This window comes from Odontesthes bonariensis, chromosome 16 (assembly GCF_027942865.1).
Source record: "Odontesthes bonariensis isolate fOdoBon6 chromosome 16, fOdoBon6.hap1, whole genome shotgun sequence".
NCBI lineage: Eukaryota > Metazoa > Chordata > Actinopteri > Atheriniformes > Atherinopsidae > Odontesthes > Odontesthes bonariensis.
The window spans coordinates 27,540,539-27,565,406 of NC_134521.1; positions in this window are offsets into that span (position 1 = coordinate 27,540,539).

Genomic DNA, 24,868 nt, shown 5'->3' on the forward strand with positions numbered 1-24,868 from the left:
TGGTACCTTGCGCAAATGTTTTGTGAATCGCTCTGGCACGTAGATGGCACGGCAGCCCTGTGCCGTAAAACTAGCAAAACCTGTTGATATGAGCTTACTTTGACAATATGACGAACTAGTTACTGAACAACACAGTCAAACATCAAGCAAGTGCTACACAAGACAGCAAAAAAGGCGTGCGTGAAGGGGAAAGCAGGAGTGAGGATTTTGACATTCTCATCTGATTGCTCTGATGCACGTAGCGCCAGTCATTTCAATCAGGGGAAAGGCAGATATCGTGCGCGCCATAACACCAACAGCAGGACGGCTATCAAAACAACAAATAAGTACACAACACTCGTGTTACAGTAAATGAGGTGTCCACTTGCATACCTCATGCTATTTACCTCTACATTATGGAGTTAAATTTGTCTCAATAATATTTGTATACACGCAGAAGGGGATCCACAAATATGTCTTGATTTGCATGTGTGTTTTGATATCTACAAATAAAAAAATCATATTTGTAACTCGTATATTGATTTTTACAAATATAGATGTGCATTTGTAAATAAAATGCCATTTGTAAAACCAAAAAAATCATTTGTGAAATGTGATTCTGCATTTGTGAATCACCAGCACACACATTTTTCGCTTTCCACAGTTACGTGTTTTTGAGACGTTCTTCGCATGAAAGTCGCACAAATCCACACGTAAATATTTCTTGACTTGCATTCGTGTTTTGATATCCACAAATAAAAAAAAACATATTTTTAACTTGTAAATTGGTTTTCACAATTGTAGATGTGTATTTGTAAATGAAATGGCATTTGTAAAACTGAAAATTGCCTTTGTGATATCTAATTTTGCATTTGTGCATTAACAGCACACGTAGGTTTCGTTTTCGCATTTGTGAATCAGTACGATCAGCGCACGTATTTTTGAGACAATCTTTGCGGCAGAGGGAGCCACCCAGATTCACAAATAGCCTACCTCTACTTTCTAATCCAGTAGATGGCAGTGTTGTTCTATTGAGAATGAGGAGTTGTCGTCATAGTACAGAGCCCCGCCCCTATCCGCCATGTTGGCAGAATGCTAGTGAGAAAACGCCATTCTCTCCGTTCGTTTACATTGTACGCGTGTGTTTTTAAATCAGTAAGTTTAAACAGTGCGGAATTGCAAGAACATGCCTGGAAATCACTGCTGTGTGAAGAACTGTTCCAGTACCTCACATAATACGTTTGGGAAACATAGGAACAACGAAATACATTTTTTTAGGTTTCCTAAATGGATGCAGCATCAGGGAGAGCAGGTGTCTGACCTGACGAGGAGACGCCGGGTTGCCTGGCTGGCTGGACCTTACTTTCGATTGCACCCCTCCGTCTGTGAGAGTGTGTTCTCTACATTTTCACTCGGGTACGTTCTCTAAAAATCTCTTTATGTTGTTGTCTCTTAAAGCTACGAAGTTACTTTATGTTGTTGCAAACCCTGAAGTGCACCTGACGTTGCTGCCTAGCGAGCTAACTAGCGAACTGTTGCCTCTTCGAAAATGCTCAATTTGCAAACTGTTGCCTCTTCGAAAATTAATGTTAACTACCCCCTAATGTGGCTAATGTGTTAATGTGTACCCCTTCAGCCCTTTTGTCATACCATGAGCAGCGTTACCCTCTCAGTCTATATCTTTATTTTGCATGTGTTCTGTGATGTGATGGGTTTGCCATTGATTGCATAGGTTTTTTTCATAAACTATTTATTCTGTTGTAGGTAAGCCATCATATGAGATGTTGGAGAACCACGCTGACTGGACAAATTCAGCTTTTTACATTCAACTGTACCTGTGCACATGCTGCTCAAATGTGAGGTTGAAAAACTAATGCCTTTAGATACGATTGTCCCTGTTTGCTGTGCCTTAACTAACATGTGCAAAAGTGTTGTTTGAGTTCATTCCTCATTGTTCATTACTTTTTAATTTGTTTGAAATAAATGTTTGAGTGCCTTGTTCATTACCTTTTAATTTGTTTGAAATAAATGCTTGAAACAAGTTGATATGGCTTAACAATGTTTATTAACAGAACAGGAAAAAAGAAGGTGCAGAATGCAATATACCTCTAGGAAAAGTTAACAGTGCAAAAGAACATGTGTGCATTCAGAATAAAAAAGTATAAAAATTTCCAGCATGTAAACATTGACAACAAGCAATAATAAAATAATACTGTTACTAGTGCAAAAGAACAAAGAAACACTATTCAGCACAAGAAGAGCAAAACCATGGCGTGTCAGCGGAGGGTCTGTCCACAAGCCCCACACAACTGAAGTGATACCACTGGACTGGGTAAGTGGAGGCTCAGAGTCTCCGTGAATGCAGGACCTGTAAAATAAATAAAGTGAAATGAACTAAACAGTAAAAAGCATTTATTTCAAGTTACAGTCTACACTTTAGACACATTGATAATGGCTGTAATCTAACCAGGACATGTACACCTTGCATTCAAAATGTTAATGGCTTAAATCTAACCAGGAATGTACGCCTTGCAATCACACATAAGTACCCTAGCGAACCCAGAACTGGTTTGTTCACTTTGCAGCCCCCAACACCCAACACAATAACCTGCTACAGTATGTGTTGTTGGGCTAAAATCAAATGACAACTAAATACCTAAACATAAGCTTTAGCATACATCAAAACATTGGAAACGTTTGTGTACATTGAACATCTCGTTAATCTAGTGTTTACAAAACAAGTCGCAGTTAATTACGTTGTCATTTTGGTCAAGAAGTATCTAAATGCAATGTAATTACAACACACTAAAATGCATGACAAGAACCTTACCTTTGCCAGTACAACGCTGTTATCATCACCAGAGCCACCTGGAGGCTTGTAGATGGCCATGTCCTGCACCCAGCCACAGCAGAAAGTCTCATACGATTCCAAAGATTTGTGACTTTTAAACTCCTGCATAGTGTAGTAACTTACACCAAAGACAAGATAATTGACTATGTCCATATATGTGCACGGAGGTAACTGGTTCAGGTCTCTGTGCCATTCTGCTGCAGGGAGCTCGTAAGGATCAATATTTTGGATGCTGGACAGTTTCTCCAAATACCGCTGCTTTGCGCTTGTAATAAGCTTGTCCCTGCAAGGTCCCTTTTCTTTCGCCTTATCTCTCTCCATTGCTTTGCTTTCTTTCTTTCTTTTGTATTCGTCTCTGCCCTGCCGAAATGACAAATGCGGGAGGATATCCGTTAAGTTAATGGCGTTGCCCCTGGCAACCAATAGATTCTTCTGCCAACATGGCCGACCGGAGTCACGTGACTCCTCATTCTCAATACTTAATCTATTGCGTGTTACCATATTGCTCTCACTCTGAATACTGTCAGAAAAAATAAAACATATGAAAAATAGAGAGTCTCTGAACTATTTACATTTACATTTTACTATCATAACTATCATAATTTGGGACGAGGGAATTGTACTTAGGGCCTACTGAAGTTGGCGGTAGCTGCTCATCATGCCCACGTTGTTCGGCCATGGTTGAATTTGAATGAATTGAAAAATTCGATGAAAGTCAAGTGAAGCATAGCTGTTATGAGCTTTATAGAACAACACCTACTGGATTAGAAAGTAGAGGTAGGCTATTTGTGAATCTGGGTGGCTCCCTCTGCCGCAAAGATTGTCTCAAAAATACGTGCGCTGATCGTGCTGATTCACAAATGCGAAAACGAAACCTACGTGTGCTGTTAATGCACAAATGCAAAATTAGTTATCACAAAGGCAATTTTCAGTTTTACAAATGACATCTCATTTACAAATACACATCTACAATTGTGAAAACCAATTTACAAGTTACAAATATGTTTTTTTTTTCATTTGTGGATATCAAAACACGAATGCAAGTCAAGAAATATTTACGTGTGGATTTGTGCGACTTTCATGCGAAGAACGTCTCAAAAAGACGTAACTGTGGAAAGCGAAAAATGTGTGTGCTGGTGATTCACAAATGCAGAATTACATTTCACAAATGATTTTTTTGGTTTTACAAATGGCATTTTATTTACAAATGCACATCTATATTTGTAAAAATCAATATACGAGTTACAAATATGATTTTTTTATTTGTAGATATCAAAACACACATGCAAATCAAGACATATTTGTGGATCCCCTTCTGCGTATATACAAATATTATTGAGACAAATTTAATTCCATACTACATTAGCGACAGTGACCGAGCTATTAGCTGCAGAGCTAACGACAGACAGACTGACCGTTTTGACTCTGGAACCATGAATGAATCATTATCCTGATGAAATGCACTGAATTTGCGGATTCATTCTTCTTCAGGAAGCTTGAAGTAGGGGGTTTTGGTCTAAAATGAGCGAGCTAACCATCTCATGGGCATGCAAACACCTCCAACAGCCCAGTTGGCAGAGATAAGAGCTTGCAGATGCTATTAGCTGCATAGCTAACCGTTAGCTAACGTTAGCTGCTAACGATACAAACCCTTTCCTGTGGTAACAAGCTATGTAACTATACTGTACATACAGGAAAGCAACACAATAATAGAGCGTTAAATTACTTACTCGGGAATGAGATCCCTCCCCAAGTTAAGGGGGCGAATGGAGCAGGAGATTGACAGGCAGATCGGTGCGGTGTCTGCAGTAATGCGGCTCTGCACCGGCCCGTCGTGGTGAAGGAGCTGAGCCAGAAGGCGAAGCTCTCGATTTACCGGTCAATCTATGTTCCTACCCTCACCTATGGTCACGAGCTGTGGGTAGTGACTGAGAGAACGAGATCGCGAATACAAGCGGCTGAAATGAGTTTCCTCCGCAGGGTGTCTGGGCTCTCCCTTGGGCTCGGTATTAGCCCAAGTTCTGGAAACATTCGTCTGTGAAATATTTGGTGCACACACAAATCTCTTCGGTTCTGTCGTCACTTTCCCAGAAAAAAACGTTTCCAAAGGCGGAGAATAATTTCCAGTGCATGGTTTAGGTCTATCGTCATTTTTAGCCACTGGGGGACCGCAGGCAGGCTAGAGGAACTCATATTAATGTTAAACAACCTTAAAATGAAAATTTCATGCCATGGGACCTTTAATCATTTACATGATTAGTGAGATTTTTTCTTACAGAAACCTGCCTGCAGGATGTAATTCCCTCTCAAGTCGAAATCACGAAAACCAAGTTGTTCTTTTGTTACAGGCTTTAATCACACAAGGAGCATGATAGTGTGCCGTGAGAACTGTTAGACATACAGACAGAAAAGCAAATCAAATTACTCCCACGTAAAGACATCAAAGGAACAACGCGACTGTTACATGACTCAACAGAACTTCGTCACATTACATCTTTAGTCTTACAAACATAACAGTAACAACATAAATGTACCTCATTGGCCGCTTTCTCTTGAGAGAAAATTAGAAATCTTCAGTCCTTCAGTGCACTATGCACTTTATCCAGTTTTCCTTAATTATTGCTGATCTTAGGCAGAGAAATCAGCAAGGTGCCTGCGTGCTAGCTTGGTCCAGAATGTTCCAGGTAGCGACCCTCAAAAGTAACACCCATCAACCTGCGGCAGCAACCTTGGTTCCCCCTTAAGACTTGTTCCCCATATCAAACAAACAATTTACATGAAATATATGAAATGATGCTTTTAATATTAAACCACTGTTACTACAAATGTATGCATTCATGGACTCTGTATGGTTTAACCTAATGTTTATTTATCTATTATTTATTTATTTATTCTGACTTCGATGGCAGCTACACAGGAGGAGCATCATGTTTGCATGAATGAATGAACTCCCTTCAGCTATTTAGATGTTCACATTCCTCAAACCACAGCCTGAGGAGAAGTGGAAGCTATCTTCAGATCAGGGTTACTAATCAGTTCTAGATCCAAGAGGAGTTTTAGCTGAATCTCTGATTCTCAGTTTTTCTCACCCAAAGGGTTTCTTAAAATGTACACAGACCTACTCTCTTAATCATATCCTTGATCTTGTGCTGACATATGGCACAGAGTCAACAACTGTTAGTATTTCCTCATAACCCTGTTTTATGTTAACCCATTTTTTGATAACCTTCCAGTTTATATTAGTTGACCACCCTGCATATGAGAAGAAATGTATTTATAGTAGGTGTCTAACAGAGAAAGCTGAAACTGAATTTAAATAATCAATTCCATTATCATTTTCTTCCGTGACATGGGCAAATACAACAAACACAACCTAAACTTTACTCCCATACAGCTTGATTATCTTGTTAATGGCGCTATAGTTTCAGAGTGTACAACATTGAACAATGAAAAATAAGATAATCGGTCAGAAGAGGCTGGCTCTTTGGTTTAACTCACACATTAGTGCTTTAAAGCAGACTGCAAGAAAGAAAGAAAATGGCGTTTCACTAATTTAGAAGAATCTCAGTTAGTCTGGATGGATAGACTAATGACATAAGAAAGCCCTTTGCAAAGCTAGAACTGCTTATTATTCATAACAACAATCCCAGGTTTCTTTTCAGCATTGACTGCATCATGTCAAATGTGGCCCAAATCCCATTTCTTTTTTGCTCATACTTGACTCAGATCAGATTTGATTATGTCAGTGTGAACAGCACAAATCACATGGAATCCGATTTTTTCAATTCTGATTTGGGCCACTTTAGTATGTATCAGCTACAGACCGGATTTTTTGTAAAGTCTACTGACTTTTAAGGTTGCGGTAACTGAATCTTTAGCTCAGCTTTGTAATCATTTACACAGAAATAATCTGTTTGAGGAGTTTCAGTCAGGATTCAGAGCACATCATAGCACAGAAAGTTACCAATGATTCTGACTTCTGATAGTGTCTGTGTTTGTCAGCACTGTATTTGATACAGTCTAACAAAACATTCTATTACAAAGGCTTGAACGTGTTATTGGAATTAACGGAACGGCATTAGGCTGGTTTATATTTACCTGATAGATTCCAGTTTGTCCATTTAAACGAAAAATCTTCCTTGCACACCAGAGTAAGTTATGGAGTTCCTCAGTTTTCTGTGCTTGGAACAAGTCTTTTCCCTTTATGATTACTACTATAAGACAGCATGGTATACATTTCCATTGTTATGCTGATAATACTCAGCTCCAACTATCTATAAAACCAACCCATTAGTTGGATAGAGTCCTAGCATGTCTCAAAGACATGAAGACCTGGATGACTCTGAATTTTTTGCTTTTAAATTCAGACAAAAAAGTAATCGTCTTTGGATTTGAGCACGAAAGGAATAAACTCTGTAGCTTTATAGATAAAACAGGTTTCTAGGACTGCCTTCTTTCACCTTCGTAATATTGTAAAAATTGGGAATATCCTGTCTCTGTCACACCCAGAGAATTGCAGGACACAGGAGCAGGTGATGTTAATCCGAAGCTTTTATTTAGGAGGAACAAGGTGGTCCAAACTCTCCAAGAGAGAACAAAAAGGACTATATATAAGTTATCAATAATTATATATACTTCTCCCAAAATGAGAGAAGTATATCTATGAAAAGTTATAAAAATAATAATCACTCCACTGAGGAGGAAAAACAAAGGCTTTGAAACTTTGAACTTTAAACTAATGATCACTCCTGCTGTGGAGGAAAACAAAAAACCTGTAAAAATAGGAGGCACTAGGGTATGAAACTTTACTTAGAAACAAAAGATCACTTCACTCGGAGGAAAAAGCAATAACGCTATTAAACTTAAACTGCTCTTTAACAAGGCTATGATTACAAAAGTTATCAGAAAACAAAAACTCTCTTAGCGAGATCAGATCTGTGGCATGGAACATGGACTTAGGTTTGTAAGAAGGCGAGAGTGAAGTACGTTGGCTACAACAAACACGACACACTGGCACAAGACAAAGGGAGACGTCAACTCTTATACACACAGGGTTAACGGGGAACAGGTGGAATCACTCATGCGACAATCAGACTGGAACACAAGAGGAAGGGCAAGTGACCTGAAACGAGTATTTCAAGATGTACAACATTCAGTTGGGGTAGCGAATGGAGGCTTCTGGCAGTTTGCTGGTCGAGAGAATGTGACGTCAGCGCTGGAGGTTTAAACGAGTTGTTTGAATTTCTTTCGCCTCAGTTTTTTTTTTTTTTTTTCGCAAATGGGTAAAAAGAGGAAGAAAACAACAACAATCAGTCCTGGGAAAGAGCCAGAGTCGGGGGAAGGGGAATTAAGTGGCAGTGAAATGGATGACATGGATTCACACCAGGCAGGTAGTCAAACAACGCAGGGACAAAGCAGTGAAACAGTGGAGGTGAGGGCCAGCGAAGGACAGGTAAGACCCACACAAGCCAGAGAGGAAGCGAATATTGAGGTTAAAGTCATCTTAAGGTTTGGGGAACATGGAGGGCTTAAAACCATGAATCCAGTTATTTTGACAAATGTATTAAAGAAAGAGGTGGGGGATATCATCCGAGGAGTAGTGTTAAATGATGGAAATTTGCTGGTGATATGCAGAGATGATATGCAGAGATGAGATGCAAGGCGAGCGCACATTTGGTCTGAAGACTAAAGAGCAACGCAAAGTGGTTAGTACAAGCTATGTGGGAGTGCGTGGCCGACTGCTTAAAGGGGTGATATGGGGAGTTCCACTGGAGATGTCCATATTGGAGGTGGAGGCCAACCTACAGGGAGGTAGGCTGAGAGGGGTGAAACGTATGCAAGTTTTTCGTGAAGGTGTGAGGAGAGATTGTGAAGGTGTCCTGCTGGAATTTGAGGAAGATGTACTGCCATCGAGGGTGTTTTTGGGTCTGGTAAGCTATACTGTGCATGAATACGTGCCCAGGCCGGTGCGGTGCTATAAATGCCAGAGGTTTGGGCACATAACAAAAATGTGTAATAGAAAGCGCCGGTGCGCTAAATGCGGAGAGGACCATGAATATTCTGAATGCGCGCGGGTGAAGCTGGTGTGTTGCAACTGTGGAGGGGATCATAGTGTGGCCTTTAGGGGGTGCGAAGAATTAAAAAGGCAGAAGGAGATACAACAGGTGAGAGCACAGCGGATGATCACATATGCGGCGGCGACTAAGATGGTTAAGCCAGTCAGAGGGGGTGGAGAAGTGACTGAGCGTAGCCAAGGACTCAGGACAGAACCTGACAAGTTACATCAGGAGATCGTAGTCGACTTGAAGAAGTTAGTTACGTTTGTGGTGGCGGTCGTTAACTCAACTATGGAAGTGAAATCTAAGTCAGAAAGGACACAAATAATAGTGAAAGCTGCGATGTGTAACCTGGGGCTGAAGGATTTGACATGGGAAGAGGTAAGTAACGGAGTTGTATTATCAGGCTAGATCAGAGAAGCCAGGTGGATAGGTGTTTCATGTTCTTTGTTCTTCAATGGAACGCTAGGAGCCTGCCTGCTAACGGGGAGGAGTTTAAGAAATTTATTGATGATTTACCTCATAAACCGGATGTGGTGTGTGTCCAGGAGACATGGTTGCGGCCGAACTTGGATTTTAGAATTAGTGGATATGTGGCTGTTAGGTGTGACAGGGAAGAAGGGGGTGGTGGAGGGTGAGCCTCGTTTATAAAGGAGGGTGTCTCATTCAAAGAAGTAGGTCTAGGTAAGGATCAAGAGTATGTGTCAGTGGAGGTTTGGACAGAAGAGGCTAAGTTAAGTGTTATTAATTACTACAACCCATGTAATGCTCTAGATTTGAATAAACTATTGTCTATAGAGGGTATTGGGGATAGCAGGGTGGTATTATGTGGTGACTTTAACGCACATGGCACTTTATGGGGGGGGCACTAGAGACGAGCCGAATGGGGATGTGATGGAACAGTTGATGGAAGAGAAAGGTCTGGTCTGCCTTAATGATGGGCGAGGAACCAGAATTGATGTGCGCACTGGAAATACTTCAGCTTTAGATTTAACGTTGGTGAGTAGCAACATTGCAAGTTTATGTGAATGGGAGGTCAGGGAGGATTCAACGATGGGTAGTGACCATTTTCCAGTAGAAAGTAGACTTTTACTGAGGGGGATTGTAACTCATGGAGGTATTGGTAACAGGTGGATATTTGGTAAGGCTATGTAGCGATATTGGGCATTTATATATGTATCAAATATAAGGATTTATCAGACGTTCTCACAGTCTCAATAAACCTTAAACCTCGAATGTAGGGCACCACCTTCGAATGAAGGAAAAACACAAAATCTTACGATCCTGGTATGTTAAATTAATGTTTCAATTAATAATCAATTAATAATCAGTCTCATATCTCGCTACTTTCGTGAAAGTTCTCGTTTGGTTGGAAAAACATTACGTAAAGAAAGCATACGACACAATCTGTGATTTTAACATATATATAGATATATGAACTATTTATTAAAATGATATGACCAAAGACATGAACCTTAAACAAACAGGAGATGCATTGAATATGGGTGATTATATAAAACACTTAGTGAATGGAAAATAAAAATTATGGGAATGGAGGGATACTGGATTTATTCAAATAGTTTAGGTTGACTTACTATTTGAAGCTAAAGACTGACATCTTGGATTCATTTATCATTCTAATAAGTCTCGAGACATCCATCTAACCCACTTTAAGGTGAAAAACGGGTCGGCCTTACTTTACTGAAGTCCTTTTTGTCAGCTTGGAGCACCGCAGGTAGTAGCCACGCAGCCCGAGTGGATTTCTTCTGGGTTCCGCTCTCAGGGCCTGGTTGTGGCTGATTTCAGCGGACTCTCTTGGACTTCTCAGCAGTTGACTGGTTGCTTCTATTCACCGGGAAACGGGAACGCTGGTGTCGAGGACCTCACCGTGCAAGAATGATAAAATCCTCCGAGTGTCAGAGTTGGTCGGTTGCTGGTTTCTCTGATGAAGTGAATTTACGTTCACAGAAGGTTAACAGAGGTTGCCTGGAGTTGGCTTTCTTGGTAGGAAAAACTGATGGCGTGCAACAGCAGAGGTTAGAACGTGCGACGTAAAAAGGACATGGATGACGATGGACGAACAAAAACACAGAAAGCGTGTATCTTCAGACTACTTCATTCTGTTTCTATCTTTGTTCGGGTCTTTCTTTCTCGTCTTTCTTTGGGTCCTTGCCATCTCCTTCCTCCCTCCTGTCGTCTTCTGCACCGCTCATACTCTCAGCTTTCGGCTCTCTCCTGAGACTCTGGAAAACTCCCAAAACTCTGGTGAGCTCTTCTCGTCTTCTTCTCTTCTCAAATCATCTCTACATCTTCTAAAATCTGTTCTAATCTCTTAAAATCTCATCTTTCTCAATCTCTTCAAATCTCTTAAAATCTGAAAAACTGAAAATCTGAGTCTGGGTTCGCGGGGTCCGTGGTTTGACTCGCGGAGGCGGGGCATGACGTAGGCTTACACTACTCTTTCAGCCAATTATATGCCTGAACTGTGGTGATGTCTGCCTGGGTGTCTGTGTGAGGTGAGATCTGTTTTCAACATTTATATGGGGATTCCTGGATAAAACAAAGAAACTCTATTTCTCCATTACTCCCGTCTCATAGAACATTTGTCTCGATGATTCTGAAAACACCACAACTTGTTATGATATGCAGATTAAAGATATAACATAGACTTGTGATATAAAGACATCAAATAACACAACATGATACAGATGATTATGAGTCTCAAAATTCAGATGAATATCTGTAGAGTCGTGACATATGAATAGCGAACCACACAATGTTAATTTTCTGTGTTAACAATGGAGATACCAAACAATAACAAAATTTAAGCCAGAATCGTACAAATTGTCTCTATATGCATCTTGTGACTTTAATGGAAACCTGAAAGAACTTGAATAAGGTTATCAAACACATTTAATACAATGAAGATCTGGTCTTTATCCAGATACTTCCCCCACAGGAATGCTGGTATCTTCAGAGGCCGAAGGCCTCTTAATCCAACACTGGAACTGCTACAGCTAACTGGAACCTTTTTCAATATTTTGCTGAAATGGAGATGGATAAGATTAAGATTGATGAGGATATTGAAGCCATGGATAAAGGAATAAGAAAAGTTTTAATAGAGGCTGCAGAACGCTGTGTCCCGAAGAGTAGTGGTAGTGGTACAATGAAGAGACAGTCTGTTCCATGGTGGACGGATGAATGTAGTAAGGCAATCAAAGAGAGAAATCTAGCACTGAATGTTTTAAGAGAAACTTTGACCTTTGGAAATTTAGTGACATATAAAAAGGCGAGAGCTATTGCACGAAGGGTTGTGAGACAGGCAAAGAGGGAAAGTTGGAGTAAGTTTTGTGATGGGATGGGGAGAACAACTGTGGTAGGGGAGGTTTGGGGTGCAATCAAAAGTATGAGGGGGATTCGTAGAGAACGGCAATACCCTGTCCTTAAATTTCAAGAGGAAGTTGCAGTGGTTGATGAAGAAAAGGCTGAAATGATAGCCAAGGCCCTGGTTAAAATACACAGCTCTGATGATCTGACAGTCTTGGGCAAGCATGGATGGGAGGAGACAAAAGCGGCTTACCCAGATGTACTTAGATGGAGGGAAGGAAATGGGGGTACAATAGATGCCCTGTTTACCCGTGTGGAGGTGGAAAGGGCTATAGGGAGGTCTGGTAACTCAGCTCCAGGTAAAGATAATGTTTGTTATGTGCCATGCTCAAGCTGCTGGGGCCAATGGCTATGGCCAAGCTCCTTGGATTCTATAATAAGGTGTGGGAGCTAGTAGCCTGGGCGAAAGCCGACTGTTGACTCTGTCAAACAGTCTGGGAAAACCCAAGAGGAATCCGTTTCCATGGAGGGCGGGACCTTACCCAGTAACTTAAATTCATTGGAGTAACGGAGTTCCCTTAACCAATCATAATGTTTAGAAATGACGTTGGTTATGCGCCGAGGTTCATGCTTACTCTCGCGAGGCTCTAGCTCGCGAATCACGCTTCCCACATCCGCTTTCATTATACCGGTACCATTTGATAAATCAAACTTTTCCCAAAGCCAGTTGGAAGGAGAGCTACGACATCCTTGCCACTAACAAAATTGAAGAGGCATTCCTCTTGCTCTCGTTTTAATTGTGTAATGATCTCCAGAGTTGAGACAACTTCATGGACAGCTTCTAGCGTTCTTCCGTCGCCATGTTTATTTCCGCTGCGGTTGAACTACAATTATATGGACTACAATGGACTCCGCGCGTGAGTTCTGCGTCACCACTCGCAACTGTTTGCTGATTGGCAAAACACTGAGCGAACCGAGGTAGGGGGATTTGGCCAGACTATGTGCGGAGCCAAAATCTTTGGGCGGAAGTACGTGGGATGGCGTCGCCAGGCTAGGGAGCTGGGCATTCTCCCCAAAAGCTGGAAAGAGGCTATTATTATCCCGATAAGGAAACCAGGTAAGGACCCTTCAAACCCGTGCAATTATAGGCCCATTGAACTTACATCACATATGGGGAAGATAATGGAAAGGATGATTGCTGAAAGGCTATGGTATCACGTGGAAAGTAAAGGCTGCATGTCAGTGTTACAAAGTGGGTTTAGAAAGGGGAGAGGAACCATGGACCCGGTTGTTTGTTTGGAGACAGATATTCGAAAAGCCCAGGCTAACAAAGAGTCAGTCTTGGCTGTGTTCCTGGACATAGAAAAGGCGTACGATATGGTATGGAAAGAGGGTCTGATGATTAAATTAAGCGAACTTGGCGTATCATGGCGTACTTTTAATTGGATTAAGGATTTCTTATTTGATAGACTCATTCAAGTTAGAATAGGAGGGGCCTTGTCAGGTCGATACGCAGTGGAGAATGGGACTTCCCAAGGGAGTGTAATAAGCTATCTGTTATTCTCTATTATGATTAATGATGTCTTCAAGCAGGTTGAGGATGGTGTTGGTTGCTCATTGTTTGCAGATGATGGGGCATTATCGAACCGGGGACGGAATGTCAATCACATAGTCTTGAAAGTGCAGGAGGCAATCCGTTCTGTGGAGGAGTACTGGTCAAAAGCATGGGGCTTTAAGTTCTCTACTGAGAAAACTAAAATGTTACTATTTACAAGGAAGAGGAATGTGAAAGTACTATTGAGAATGTATGACCAGGTAATTGAACAAGTTAAGGAATTTAAATTCTTAGGTGTATGGATGGATTCTAAGTTGACATGGAGAACTCACATTTCGCACATGGTTAAAAAATGAAGCAGGAATGTTTTGCATGGAGTGGTAATAGGTTTGCAGAATTGATGCCTTTCACTCAGATGCGGTTTTCCCCCTCTGTGGTGTTGTCTGTAACTCCTCCATGTTTCCATCCGTTACTGTGGACTTCAGTATCCTGGATAGGGTGAGGTCACGCAAGCCACCCACTGACGTAATTCAGCTTGTGGAGGAGAGTTTAAGACTCGTTTATGGCTCCTGTATTTCTGTATTCACAGACGGTTCAAAGGACCCCAAGTTGGGTTGCACAGGCTTCGCTTATGTCATCCCATCTCTGCATGTTTCTGTTAAAAAGAGGACACCAGATAATCTAGCAGTCTTTACAGTGGAGTTGTTGGCAATTTTAGCAGCCCTTCAGTGGCTAGAGAGTGCCAACATAAAGGAGGTAATAATATGCTCTGATTCAAGCTCCGCGCTAGAAGCTATCAAATCCTTCAGGTCTGCTAGTAGACAAGATTTAATAGTTGAGACCTTTGAGAGCCTTTATAGGCTACATCGTAACACGCAAGTCTCATTTATGTGGGTCCCAGCCCACAGGGGTATTGAGGGTAACGAGGAAGCTGATCAGCTGGCTAAGCAGGCAGTGGTGGCAGACGGTCCATTTATGGACGTCGCTGTCAGTAGAGCAGAAAGTAAGTCACTTATTAAAGATTATTTTATCAAGGAATGGCAGGGCAATTGGGAAAGGGCTATGAAGGGGAGGCATCTGTTTATTTTTCAGAAAACTGTGGGTTTAAAGGGAAGGACAGAAATCAGAGGTACAAAGGAGGAGAGAGTAATCACTCGACTCAGAATAGGTCACACTTGTTTAAATAAGACTCTTCACCTCGTAGGGATGCACCCATCAGGCCTCTGTGAGCATTGCAGGGAGCCAGAATCAGTGGAACATGCATTACATCATTGTGGTAAATATGTACTTCAGAGGAGACAAATTCTCCAAGAGATTAGGAGTCAGGGTAAGGCAATCAGTCTAGTAAATTTTTTTCACTTGTATTAGACAAAGTATGTTTTTCACCAATCTAAAAGAAACAGGCTTATTTGACAGAATCTGAATTGGTTATGCACATTCACACACACACACACATACATCAGACATACACGTTACCCTCCACAAATACTAGAGACTAAGGGAAAGAAAACTCTGGCTCTTATAGGACAGTAGGGGGCGGACATGCGCCTAGACTGAGCGCTACTCGCCCATAAAGCCTCCAAAGAAGAAGAAGAAGTTGGGGTAGCACTGTTTGCAGACGATGGAGCAATATGGAAAAAAGGAAGAAATATAGACTTTGTGGTGAACAAAATACAGCAGGCAGTAAATAAGGTTCAAGAATGGGCCCTTCAATGGGGATTTAGGATCTCTATAGACAAAACAAAGACCATTTTCTTTTCTAAAAAGAAAATAAGCCCAAGTTTAAGAATTAAACTTGCTCGGACAGACTTGGAAAGAGTGGAATTTTTTAAGTACTTGGGAATGTGGTTTGATAAAGGGCTAACTTGGACAACACACATTCAAAAAATGATTGATAAATGCAAGAAGGTGTTGAATGTGATGAGGTGCTTGCGTGGTATTGAATGGGGAGCAAGTAGACCTACCTTAAAAGCCATTTACACAGGGCTGATAAGATCAGTCTTTGACTATGGGTGTATAGCGTATGGGTCTGCTGCTAAAACATCCCTAAAAAAAACTAGATGTTATCCAGAATCAAGGTTTGAAACTTTGCTGTGGGGCAATTAAGACCACGCCAGTGGCAGCGGTTCAGGTGGAGATGGGGGAGATGCCTCTTCATCTTAGAAGAGACCAGCTATATCTTGTGTACTGGGCAAACTGAAGAGGCCATACTGCTAAACACATGAGCCAGTCAGTTTTATGGCAATGCCAAGAGAGAGAGAATGACCTAATTAAAAGCTTAGGTTGGACAATAAGGCAGAAGACTTCCACAATAGGAATCGGTGCTCTGGAAATAAGCCCTACAGTGGCTTATTCAGGTGTTCCCCCTTAGTTACTGGCAGATGTTCCTATTGACTTGGGTTTGCTGGATGAAAAGAAGCATAATGAACTAGACCATTATAGTGTCAAAAGTTATATAGCAAGTAAGTATAAAGAAACACTCATTTTGTATACCGATGCATCTAAACAGACTGACAAGAAAGTGGGAATTGCCTATGTTATCCCTCAACTAAATGTCAAATCCTTTAGAAGAATTAATGATGACATGGCTGTTTATACAGCAGAATTGTTGGCAATATGGATGGCCCTGTTGTGGGTACAGAGTAATAGGCCTAAGCAAGCTGTAATAGCTTCAGACTCTAGTTCAGCGTTGATAAGCCTGAAGAACCTTCACTCTGAATCAAGACTGGACATAGTGTATGAAATAATGCAATTAGCCAACAACCTATTAAGGTCTGGTATCAGTACTACACTTTTATGGGTTCCAGCCCATATAGGTGTAGGAGGTAATGAACTGGCGGACAGATGTGCAAAAGAAGCAGCAAGAAAATCTGTTATAGATATGAAGGTTAAATACAGCAAAGCTGAAGTCAAAAGTATAATCAAAGCTAAAATTATTGGAAAATGGTAGGTCTTATGGGATAATGGTCAGTCTGGGAGACCTCTGTATAATATTCAAGGAAAGGTGGGGAGGAGTAGGAATACAAGCAGGAGTAAACAGGAAGAAGATGTGGTATCCAGAATGAGGCAAGGACATACAGGTCTAAATAGAACTGTATTTATAATGAAAAAGCATGTTGATGGAAAATGTGAATACTGCGATAGTCAAGAGTCCATAGAGCATGTCATTATGTACTGTTCTAAGTACCATCACGCCAGACAAACATTAGTTACACAGCTTGGGGATTATCAAGAGACACTGAATATACACTCTCTATTTCAAAAAGAGTCTAATGACATTTGTTTCAAGTTTTTCTTTTTCTTTTTGAAGGAAACTGGGCTATTAAAAATAAATTAGGATGAGTTTGTGATGGCGCCAGTTTGTTTGGCGATTCGTCTACCTCGGGCGCTCTGTTTGACATTTGCTGCAGCCCTGATCATCGCCTTTTTTTCGGATGTGTATGCTCTACTCCATTACGACCATCAAGCCTTGCTTTACATCCGCGACCAAATTCTCCGTGAGGCTTCAACAGCAAGATCCGAACCAGGAAATTGGATTACACCACCCCCTCCAGTACTGACAGGTATCCCAGCTTACCTGCGTCATTCGCCCGCAGCCCGACCACGGAAGAAACGCTCCAGGAGACGTGGTAGGAGAGGAGGCCTGCTGGTGAAACTCAAGATCCATCTACTCCCAGGCCGAACTGCTGGCCGGCGTCTAGAGCGATGGCTCCGTCCTGTCTCGCCTGCTACTCCTGTTGAAGCCTTCCCTGACTGTGATGCTGGTATATTGCCTCGTCCGCTGTTGTTCCCTGCCCCGCAAGCCGTCCCGACAGCGCTGTCTGGACCACATCGTCCTCAAATCCCCACTCGCTGGCGTTCCATGCGTAGGTGCAGCCGTGGCGCAGATCTCTCTAGCCTTCGCCCGCTGAAGCGCACTGGACCGTCGGCTAGCGGCGAGCTAACCCTCCAGATGGCCCTGTTAAACGTGCGATCCCTGGCGAACAAAACTTTCATGCTCAACGACTTTTTTATCTCTCGGGAACTGGACTTTCTGTTACTGTGTGAGACCTGGGTCTCTACCGTCGAAAACTTGCCGTTCTCTGAACTCTGTCCACCGGACTGCAACTTCTTCAATTCCCCCCGCACTACTGGACGAGGCGGAGGTGTGGCCTCTGTTTACAAACGGCCTTTTCACTGTCGGCAGATTCCTCACGCTGGCTTTGCTAGCTTTGAGCTGCAGCTGTTTGAAATAATTTTATCTTTCCCCATTTTGTGTGCAGTTGTATATCGCCCTCCTAAATTCAACAAAGACTTCATCCATGACTTTGCTGACTTTCTGTCTGGGCTTATGGTAAAATATGATCACATAACAATATGGGGTGATTTTAATGTTCATGTTTGTTGTGAGTTGCATCCTCTGTCCCGGGACTTTCTGAACCTCCTCGACTCTTTTAGTCTTAACCAAGCTGTCACCGGCCCAACTCATGAAAAGGGTCACACTCTGGATCTTGTGCTATCCTATGGTGTTTCTGTCAACATAAGCGAAATCTGTGCAATGTCTTTCTCTGATCATTCCCCAATTCTGTTCACTGTGTCAGTCCCACATTCAGGTATTTCCCCTAGTAGTTCCAAACGGGTCTCGCGCATGCTAAACGCGTCCTCCGCTGGGCAATTTTCAGCCGCCTTTAATGACTCCCCCTTGTGTCGCCCGTCATTGGGCCTTAGAGCTGACCTTACTGCTGATGAGCTCCTCTCCATGTTCTCATCAGCCTGCACTGGCATTCTGGATTCCATCGCCCCTCTCAAGCCCAAACGCACAAAAGCACAGCCTACACCTTGGCTCAACGATGAAACACGTGACCTTAGATGCGCATGTAGACAGGCTGAGCGCAAATGGAAAAAGGAACGCCTCCACGTGTCCCTCCAAATCCTCCGTAGCTGCTTGGCGGATTACCACCAATGCATCAAAACCGCCAAATCCCAGTACTTCTCCACCCTGGTTTCCAACAGCAGTCACAAACCCCAGGTTCTTTTCAATACTTTAAATTCTCTCATTAATCCCCGTAATGCTTCCCCTGTTGTGCCCTCACCCGCCCTCTGTGATAGCTTTCAAAAATTCTTCATTGACAGAATTGCAGCACTGAGGCCTTCTGACACCTCTACCTACCCATCCCCCCCCCACCCCACCCCACCCCACCCTCCGCCAGCCGTCCTCGAGCAGTTCGAGCCCTCTTCACTGTCCTCCCTCTCCGCTGCAGTCAGACATCTGAAGCCCTCCAACTGCCCCTCTGACTGTCTACCGCCCCGCCTCTTCAAGGATGCCTCCGTTTTTGTCACAGTTGCCCCCTTCCTTCTACTGTTCCTCAACGTCATCCTGTCCTCTGGTTGCGTCCCAGCTGCCTTCAAGCATGCCGTGGTGCAGCCATTACTAAAGAAGTCAAATCTCGACCCCTCTATTCTGCCAAATTTCAGGCCTATCTCAAAACTGCCTTTCCTGTCTAAAGTCCTCGAGCGTGTAGTTTATGTCCAGTTGCAAGCCTTCCTAACCACAAACTCCATCTTCGAGAAATTCCAGTCTGGTTTCAGAACAGCCCACAGCACAGAGACTGCTCTCCTGAGAGTGCTAAATGACCTGCTCCTAGCTGCTGACGCAGGTTGCCCTGTGATACTTGTGCTGCTAGACCTTACAGCCGCCTTGACACGGTGGATCACAGGATCTTGCTGTCTCGGCTTGAGCACCGTATAGGCATCAAAGGTACAGCCCTGAAACTCTTCCAGTCGTACCTGGCCGACAGGACCTTTTCTGTCCAGCTCGGAGACTTTGTCTCTTCTGTTGCCCCCCTAACCTGCGGGGTCCCTCAAGGCTCCATACTAGGTCCCATCCTGTTTCTGTTATACATCCTACCCTTAGGGGAAATCCTGATCAGACATAACATCTCCTTCCACTGCTTTGCTGATGACGTTCAGCTATATCTCCCCCTAAAGGCTGATGGGCAGGCCGCGATCCATTCTTTAGTTGACTGTCTGGCAGACATTAAGTCATGGATGAGTGCCAACTTCCTCAACCTAAACGAGCAGAAGACTGAGATTATTGTCTTTGGCAATCCTCCCCCGGCTTTCTCCACCGATGCCCTTGGCCCTCTCGCCTCGAACATCAGGCCTTTGTCAGAAATCTGGGCGTTATTTTCGACAGTGCCTTCAAATTCAATAAACAGGTTAGTGCAGTGGTTAGGAAAAGCTTTTTCCATCTAAGAACCCTAGCAAAGATCAAAGCATACCTGCCCCAGAGTGCTCTTGAGAGAACTATCCATGCCTTCATCTCTTCCCAACTGGACTACTGCAATGCCCTTTACACTGGCATCGACAAATCCCAAATCCACCGTCTGCAGCTGGTTCAAAACTCTGCTGCCCGTCTCCTCACCCGCACTAAAAAACGTGAACACATCACCCCGGTCCTTGCATCACTCCACTGGCTCCCTATTCACTTCCGTATCAATTTCAAACTGCTACTCATAGTCCACAAATCCCTCCATGGCCTGGCCCCCTCATATCTGTCCGACCTCCTCCACCGTCACATCCCCACTAGAGCTCTTCGTTCAGCCGACCAACTGCTTCTGGAAGTGCCTAGGTCCAGGCTAAAATCAAAAGGAGACAGAGCCTTTGCCATAGTGGCCCCCACTCTCTGGAACTGTCTCCCCCTTCACATCCGCGCAGCCGATTCGGTAGATAGTTTTAAATCCCTGATAAAAACCCACCTTTTTAAAGTGGCCTTTGGTTAGGGTCCTCCCTTGTTTTTAAACACTTGTATAAAGTGTCCCCTGGTTGCCTTATTAAATGTTTTTCTTTTCCTTTTTCATATTTTAAATCTCCACCAGTCACTGTTCTCTAGCCCTTTTTATCTATTATTTGATATTTTCTTTTGTTTCTTTTTCTTTTCCTCCATGCATTTTTTAGCTCTTTTTTTGACTGTAAAGCACTTTGGTGCGGCTCTGCCACTTGTAAATGTGCTATAAAAATAAACATTTACTTACTTACTTACTATAGTGTAGTAGACTGATCTTTGATCCACACTCCAGTCCAGATGGTGGCGGTAATGCACCAAGAAGTTAGTTGCCAACCGCCATAAAACAAGAAGAAGAAGAAGAAGAAGAAGAAGAAGAAGGAGAAGAAGAAGAAGAAGAAGACCTGAAACGTAGGGGAGTTAATCTTTCAAAATAAAACAGGAAGTGACGAGACATGACATGGAGATGAGACAAAAAACCCACTTGACCTCACCGCGGTGTGACAGTCTCAGAGTGATGCAGAAAAGCTCACACGTATGTTACTTCAAGATTAGGATACAATCATTCTTTTATTATTAGGTTCACCCACATATTCTCTGAAAAGCCTCCAGCTGATCCAAAATGAGAGTTCTGATGAGAACTAACAGCAGAGATTATATTTCTCCAGTTTTAGCTTCTCTTCATTGGCTCCCTGTTAGATTCAGAATAGAATTTAAGATTCTTCTCCTTACATATAAAGCTCTTAATGACCGAGCTCCATCATATCTTAAAGATCTCATAGTTGGATATTTTCCCAACAGAGCACTTTGCTGTCAGACTGCAGGTTTATTTTTGGTTCCCAGAGTTTCTAAAAGTAGAATGGGAGGCAGAGCCTTCAGTTATCAGGCCCCTCTCTGTGGAACCAGCTGCCAGTTTGGGAGGCAGAGCCTTCGGTTATCAGGCCCCTCTCTGTGGAACCAGCTGTCAGTTCGGGAGGCAGAGCCTTCGGTTATCAGGCCCCTCCCTGTGGAACCAGTTGCCAGTTTGGGAGGCAGAGCCTTCGGTTATCAGGCCCCTCACTGTGGAACCAGCTGCCAGTTTGGGAGGCAGAGCCTTCAGTTATCAGGCCCCTCTCTGTGGAACCAGCTGCCAATTTGGGAGGCAGAGCCTTTGGTTATCTGGCCCCTCTCTGTGGAACCAGCTGCCAGTTTGGGAGGCAGAGCCTTCAGTTATCAGGCCCATCTCTGTGGAACGAGTTACCAGTTTGGGAGGCAGAGCCTTCAGTTATCAGGCCCCTCTCTGTGGAACCAGCTGCCAGTTTGGCTTCAGGAAGCAGACACCTTCTCTACCTTTAAGATCAGGCTTAAATTTTCCTTTCTGATAAAGCTTATAGTTAGAGATGGCTCAGCTGACCCTGAAACATCCCATAGTTAAGCTGCTATAGACCCAGCCTGCTGGCGGAGCTCTCATGATGCACCTCTCCTCCCTCTTCTCTTTTTAATCTCCATGTACAAATTACAACATTGTTGTCATTAACTTGTGTTTCTCTCTCTCCGCAGGTATCTCTGGCCTGGTGTTACGGTGCTCGTTGTCCCCTCAGGCGGATGGCCGCCCTTCCTGGTTCTGCCAGAGGTTTCTTCCTTTGTGCCTTGAGATAACATTTGTTGTGAATTAACGCAACATAAATAAAACTGAACTGAACTGGATTTTATGATAAGATGATTAAACTGATTTTAACAATTTAAGCTAATCATCAGCTTGGTAAAATTTCCAGATAAAATTAATGTCTCACCTTTTCGACTAATGACAGCATGAGCGTTAATCAGCTCTAAACCCTCACAAAAGATTAATTGTTGTTTGTTTCGTAAGCTTTCAAACTGACATTTCTTTATATGGGTACTTTTCATTTTGTGATAAGACAGCGGTCTGTTTCAAAGCTGTTCATAGTCACAGTGGGAAGACGCGTTTTACACAAAAGATTTAAGAGGTTATGATAAAATATCCAACTATGGTAGCAGTTTGATTTTTACCAAGCATGCAAAAATATTTCCTGCTGTGTCATAACAATTTGTTCCTTCAATCCCAGTTAGCAGTGTTCCCAAACCACAATGTGACTGCGCATGAGAAGCGGCTTTATTCTGGTTTTGTCATGAGTGTTGGAGAAAAAGCTGTATGCAATGTAGATTTTATAGGATCATTTAACTGAATAAACAAAAAAAATAATAAAAAGTTTTTTTTTTTGTCTGGTTGGTTTAAATTTGAGAAAAATAGTATTAGGTTTGAAATCCCATTTGTAAAAAAAAATTAGACACTTTTTAAAGGTATACGAGCTAAATTGAAGCTCAAGAAGTGATTCTAAATACACAGAGAAGGACAAACAGAGTAATTACACCTAAATAATACACTTTTAATGCTGTCGTTCCCTTATAAGGAAATGAATGTTCTACCAACTTAACATGAAGAAAAATTAAATGGAAGCCTATTTAATGTGTCTGTCACAGTGAGATTATTCAAGTGTAGCTTAAATACCAGATGTCTTTGAAATAACTGCTCTGATCAAAGGAGCTTCACCTACCTCCTCCCCTCATAATCTTAAGAACTCTCTGAATCCATTAATCTGAACATCCTCTCCGTTTCTAGCTTCCAATCCCTTCCAGACTGACTGCAATGGATCCGCTATCCGCTGTGGATGTTCTGAGCAAAGTCAAAGCTCACAAAGCTCCAAGGTGGCACTTTAATGGCTCTGTTGAATAGAAATGAGAGGCACAGAGGCAGGGCATGATGAAACAGACTGAACTGAAACAGTGAATAAATGGGAAGATGCAAATAGAATTTTATTTTTTTGCTGGTTACCTGAGTTTAGAATCACTTCTTCAGGCTCTATTTTCATTTAATCTATCTCAGTTGGCATATGGCAGGAGACGGTGCACAGCTGGGTCACCAGTCCATCACAGGGTTAACGTAAAGAGGCAGACAATTAAATGATCATGAGTTTCTATCTGCAGCTGCAAACTTTGAGAAAAATAGCCAGTTAATACAACTAGTTAGCCTTAAATCAGGAGACTAAGCAAGAAAATTCTAGTCATTACCCCCGAACAGCAATCCTCACTAACTAAAAAAGTTTGTCCAAGGCTAAAAAAAACCCAAGTACCCAATCATCGATAACTCTATCAGCTGTGTGTGGCTCAAAGATAGCTCTAAATAGATCAATCAATGAATAAATGCTTCTCATTGCTCATCATTTATTCATTATTTGATTCCTTTTTGACTAAATATTCAGCATTCATCCTACTTTTCTTACAGAAGAAGCTGAACTAAAACAATCATTGAGTAGATGAAAAAGCTAATAGGAAATAATCTACCAGTTTACAACAGATGCATTAACATTTGCTGTAAAGATAACTCAGGGGATCAGTATGTTGTCTCTTTATTGCTTTTAACAGCAACACTGTATAGCTTCCAGTTACTGTGTTGCCTCATTAGTTTATGTCTCACGTCACTAGAGAATGCCTTGGATTTGATGTCGTATTTTCTCATTTGTTATTCCTTTGCCCTCTCATTCCTTCCCCTCATCCATCTTTTGGGATGAAAGGCAGGGTATCAGCCTCTCTCCTCTTTTCCAAAGCCAGTCAGTTGCAGACCCAAGCAGTGAGAGGGATTATCCCTCTATTTCTATTAGTCACACACTCATAAGCCATGTATCCCTCCAAAGCTTTGTGTCAGCAACTCCACATCCAAAGTGGAGAGACTTCTCATTATTACTGGATTGAGAGGTTTTAGCTTACACACAGCCCGCAATATTCTGAATGTCATGTCGTGTTTCAAGCAGAATGTATTTCACAGATTACCACACGCTTTAATACGTTTCAACTTTTAATGCTGCTGCTATAAGTTCTTAATTAGTCTTTTCGTTAAACTCAGACTGACTATTTTGGAAAGGTTAATACATATTTTTAATGAGAATTTGTAAACAACAATATTTTGGATGCATACACCCTAGTGTGGACACTGAGAATCTGTTTTTTTTTGTTTTTTTTCCCAGTGTCCACATTGTGGTGTATGAATCCAAAATATTGGTGAGTTCTAATAGTGTAGAAATCACCATGTTGTTTGTTGGGGTTACTGAACGAACGTGACTAAAAGATAAATACACTCCCCAGGTATTCATTCACTTACCAGTCTAATCTTGCAAGTTGTGCAGTTCTGATTCCTCTTCTGTGCAGCCATGCGGTGTTCAAATGCACGATCCAACAGAGATTGACAGAGACAAGACAATGGTAAGTGATTTATTTACAGCAGAACACTGTGATTCAATGAACAGAGGCTTTCCTGCTGTTAGTAGTTTGGCGAGGCACTG